The sequence below is a fragment of the Octodon degus genome, unplaced genomic scaffold, assembly GCF_000260255.1.
Source record: "Octodon degus isolate 3935 unplaced genomic scaffold, OctDeg1.0 scaffold00194, whole genome shotgun sequence".
Classification (NCBI taxonomy): domain Eukaryota; kingdom Metazoa; phylum Chordata; class Mammalia; order Rodentia; family Octodontidae; genus Octodon; species Octodon degus.
In genome coordinates, this window is record NW_004524770.1 from 1,632,517 (window position 1) to 1,637,591 (window position 5,075).

At 59.3% G+C, this 5,075-nt stretch overlaps 1 long non-coding RNA gene across 1 annotated transcript in view; it reads right to left on the minus strand.

Annotated features, from left to right (window-relative positions):
- Positions 1-243: 243 nt before the first annotated feature.
- The window catches only part of LOC111813504, a 26,809-nt gene continuing 21,977 nt past the window's right edge, over positions 244-5,075 (minus strand). The window contains exon 3 of the long non-coding RNA XR_002818743.1: positions 244-2,894. This is a non-coding gene — a long non-coding RNA (uncharacterized LOC111813504). The remainder of the gene's footprint in view (positions 2,895-5,075) is intronic.

A 5,075-nucleotide genomic window follows, 5' to 3' on the forward strand; every position in this document is an offset into this window, starting at 1 on the left:
CCTAGAGATTTCCATGCTGTCTTCAACCTTCCGGCTCCTGACCCCATAAGCCCCTTCCAGCAGAAGGAGCTGAGGAGCATTGTTCAGCTTTTGTTAAAATTTTATTTTATGTACCTGGTACAGGATCTCATTACTCGGCTCAGACTCAGCGATGCTCCTGTCTCAGCCTCCCCCGCACTGGGATTACAGGCTCGCACCTATTTGTATTTCTCTGGCCCAGCTTTACAATAGGTGGAGAAGCCATTTGTCGGGAAAGCAACATTTTCACCAAATCATATGTGTTGTTTCACTTTCTCTCTGGTTTGGGGTTGAAGCTCAGGCTCCTGGCTGCCTCCCAGCGGGCTCCTTGGTGAGGCTTCTCCTGAGTGGCAGAAAGTGCACCGCTGAGGTATGGATGCCTGCAGGGGCCCTCCTCACACTCCTGCCTGCCCTCTTGCCTCCGGTTCTACCCATCGGTGCCACCCACCCACCCTGCAGTCTCTCCCCTGAGAGTGCCGTTCCTCCCTGGGAGGTCTCTCCGAGTGGGTGTGCAACACAGCCACGGAGGTGCACAGGAGTCCCTCGGGAGGCATCAGACCACGACTCACTCCCAGATGACCTCTGCCGACACAGAGCAAGTGTGCTTCAGAGAGGCCGCTGCCCTCACAGTGAGGAGCAGAGCCTCCTAGCCACAGCACTGGACACCACGCTCGCCCTCACGTGCGCAGAAGGCAGCTGCCCCCTTCGGGCTGCTCAGACAAGGTCATCCCGTCTCAGCTGGATTACATTAGCAAAACATTTGCTTCTTGTTGCTAGCACCAGCATTCTAATATTCCTATCTTTACTTATTTTTAGAGTCCAAATAAGGTCAAAGCACAGGAAGGCAGTTCAACTTCCGCCCACCACTGCACCAAGATGGCAGAGCCGTGGAAGCTAACCCTCCGGCTGCCGAGTGGCACATGTGGGTCGCTGGCCATGGCTGTCATATTCGGGCACTAAGGGTGGCTGCAGGTGCTGGGCAGCTTTTGCTCCTCCTGCCTACTCTCTTTCCTTCTGTAACAGCCCTCCTCTTTGGGAGCGTGGGTGGCTCTAGGGGTGGAGGGGGGGCTCCTATCACCTCTGTGAGGTCAGGTGACGCAGATGTGGTCAATAGAAAGTATTCACCGTGAGGTTGCTGTTGGATCTCTTGAAATCACCCAGTCCCGAGCCCAACACACACTGCTTCCCCGGCTGTACACATGAGCCTGCAGCTGCTACGAACCACCTTGGCCACGCTCTGGAGAGCAGCTGCCCCAGAGCGGAGCCAGCCTGCAAGAAAGTGGAGTATGGAGGAGCGAAGGCGCCCTGGGCTCCACGCCCGTCCCACTTGGGATCCTCTGGCTGCCGGAGCAAGGAAATTCTGAGCCGCATGTACACCCTCTGCCAGCTCGGTGCCCATCTGCTGGATACACGAGGGGAGGCGACCGCTGCAGCCACAGCCCTCGCAGCTGACCCCTGGCCCACATCTCACAGGTGGAGGCCAATCTGTCTCTGTGGGGATCTAGGCAGCAGGTGACTGTGAGTGCCCACTGGCAGGTGACGTGACATTGGTGTGCTGAAGCACTGATTGGCAGCGGGGAGGAGCAGAGGCTACGGTGGCGACGGCAGCGCAGGGAGTTGGGAGCCAGGCTCTGAGGGGGAGGAAGAGGCTGCCCGCCCGCCCACCGCCCACAGCATGGCTTCCCTTACGAGGCCAGGTGAGCAAGTCAGCGCTCGGCCGCCCCGGGGCACTGGCTCAGGGGAGCTCACAGGATGTCTCCGGGCCGTTGGAGGTTCCACGTCTTGGTTGCAATGCTGGGTACATGGCTGCATAATTTGTTGGAACTTGACAAACTTCACACTTAAACTCTGTGCTCTTTATTGCATGCAGATTATGCATAAAGGACTCAGGAGCCAGCCTGGTGAGACCTGCACTTGCCCAGGACTTAGACCCCAAAGGTGATTGCTGCCATTGATTGACACCGCCCAAACCCTTCAAATCCACTAATCCTTAGTGACACCTCCCTTCAAACGTGAGAGCAATCATTTTTATTAAGTAAGGAGATTTCAACCATAGCTGCGGTAGAACCTTAGCTCCTTTTCCTGATAGAGACCCTGTCCTCCCTGCGGTCAGCACCTCAGCCTTCTGCAAAGTAGATCACCTTCTTCATCCCTTTCTGAAGAGAAGAGAATTGGAATAGCTGCAAGAAGTTATTTGCTTCGTTGAAGCACGTTCCTGCGCAGCTCACCAACCAGCCCCTCCCTGCACACGGTGCCATGCCTGCCAAGAGAGAGGGCAGTTGGAATGTCACCCAGTGGGCCATGCACTTGGAGATCGGCTCCCTGACTCCAGGCCCCACGCGCCACGTGTTGGCACAGCCTTCAAATCCTTGCTGAGATTAACACGGGCCACCAAGGAGGTGGCAAGTGTGAGGACGCCGCAGCCTTCAGAGCTGGGTTCCAGCATGGATGTGCTCCTGAGGACAAAGGCAGGTGAGGTCTGAAGTGCGAAGAAGGAGCTGCCTTTCCTTGCCCTCCCGGCTGTTCCACACATGTGCCCTGCTGCTCTGGCAGTCGGTCTCACCCTCCTTCCAAGCTTGTATGCTTCTTGCTTAGACCCTGGATCTTCAGCTGTGCAGGATTCCTTCCCTTTTCCTGAAAGCTTTCCGGTTCAGCAGGCCCTGGGCCTCTCCTCAATGCCCTTCTAGGTTCCAAGAAAGAGTCTGACTCTGCCTCCACTGTGAGGCTCAAGAAGCAGACTGCACGCCCAGGCAGGCTTCGGGTAGCGCTTAACTCTCCTGAAAAGTGGCTGAGGGGGAAGCCTCAAGCTTCATCCCACCCACTGGGAGCTGGGGCTCTGCAGATGGCCAGAGCTCAGAGGGGGTTCTCCATCAAAGCTGCGGGGTGCAAGTGAACTGGTAACTCCGGAGCCACCATCTCGCGCCCCAGGGCCTCTCAGCACCCGCGCAGAGCATGGCGCTCCTTGGCCTCGCGTAGGTGAGACAGAGCCCATGCAGCACGGTCTGGGTCCCACAGCTGACGCGCAGGAAGCTCAGAGGACAGAGGGGCCTGCTAGCCAACCCCCAGTTGCTGCCGAAACCCAGCCCTTCAGCAGAGACGCTGGAGGGAAAGCGCGTGGAGGACTGCAAGTTAAAGGAGACGCAGGGCTGCGGAGATAGTTTGGCTGTCTAGGCTCCTGCGTGGCAAGCACAAGGATCGGGATTCAATCCCTGGGATGGCGTACCGTGCCCGCCCCAGAATTCTGGACACACCGTGCCAGCCAACAAAACCAGGCGTGGTGGTGCACGCCTGTAATCCCAGCACTGGGGAGGCTGAGACAGGATCACTACGAGTCTGAGCTGCATAGCGAGACCCTGTACTAAATAAATAAATAAATAAGACATAAAGATGTCCACATCAAGTGTTAAGAAGGAGGTGAGTGATAGGTTCCGGCCTGAGTAAGAACTTCTACATTATCATGGCCCTAATCCAACATATCTGAATCCCAAACAGCAGCTCATGTCCCAAGCGACCGCTTCCTCCTTCGGCCGCACTCCAGCCCTGGATGCAGCTTCCTCGCAGCTTTGCTGCACACAGCGAGCCTCCGGTCAGCTCCTCGCGCGTCACTGAGCCTTATCCCTCGAACGCCATCCTTAGCAAAAGTCCCTAAAGCCTCAGCGTCCCTGTCTCAGGGCAGAGGCCCTCCCACCTCCAGGCCACCATCTTCTCCAAGTCTTCAGAGTTAATAAAGGGTCCCCCCAGCCCTGTGTTTCTGCTTCTGTGCCTCGCTGCCGTGGAAAACCTTAACTGCAAGGCTAAGCCGTGCGCAGTTTAGGGAAGAGACACAGGCGTGGTTCCTGCAGAGGGCTGAACAGAGGTGCTCCGGACAGGGGGTGGGGGCGGGCCCAGCCCTTGACGGGAAAGGAGCTCTGCGCGGCTGAGACTGAGTCGGCTTTGTGCTGGGGAGGCATTCTCTGCCTGTATTTTGTTTGGAAACAAAAATGTTTTTATAAAATCATGCAGAACTGGTGAGCAGATGGTACTCAGTAAGGAGGGCTCTCAGGCAGTTTCCTCGGCAGGCTCGGCGTCCCGCAGATTGGGTGACCTCACAGGTGTTTGCGTGTGCCTCAGTCTCCCCATCTGTAAAGTGGGGAGGTAACAGTGGGTCCTGCCCCCTTGCTTGTTCCAAGAAAGACATAGCTTCAAGTGGACTTGGAAACCACCCAGCTTGGAGGCTTTGTGAGTGCACAGAAGAGCAAATGACGCACGAGAGCGTGAAGGAGGGACTCTGCACCGCATCGGCCCCACACCCCAGATCCTGGTCCAAGGGGGAGATGCTCAATAGGAGCCCATGGAAGCCGTGCCCAGGAGGTCCCGCTCAGTCTTCTAGATCCTCCTAGTCCTGCCGACACACCCTCATATGCAAATTACAGTCAATCTACAGGACAAAGGAAGTGCACCCCCTCCAATCCTCGGAAGGTTCTTCTTTCCTGGGAGGAGGGCTCCCTCCCCAAGGTCCTGCCTTTCCTCACCCAGCCTGCTGCAGGCCCCGCCCCCAAGGCCCTACCTGGGCCCCTCCCTCCCAAGGCCCCGCCCTCCCAGGCCCCGCCCTCCCAAGGCCCCACCCGGGCCCCTCCCTCCCAAGGCCCCGCCCTTCAAGGCCCTGCCCTCCCAAGGCCCCACCAGGGCCCCTCCCTCCCAAGGCCCCACCCGGGCCCCTCCCCCCCAAGGCCCCACCCGGGCCCCTCCCTCACAAGGCCCCGCCCTCACAAGGCCCTGCCCTCCCAAGGCCCCACCCGGGCCCCTCCCTCCCAAGGCCTCGCCCTCCCAAGGCCCTGCCCTCCCAAGGCCCCACCCGGGCCCCTCCCCCCCAAGGCCCCACCCGGGCCCCTCCCTCACAAGGCCCCGCCCTCCCAAGGCCCCGCCCTCCCAAGGCCCCACCCGGGCCCCTCCCTCCCAAGGCCCCACCCAGGCTCCTCCGTCCCAAGGCTCCGTCCTCCCAAGGCCCTGCCCTCCCAAGGCCCCACCCGGGCCCCTCCCTCACAAGGCCCCTCTCTCCCAAGGCCCCACCCGGGCCC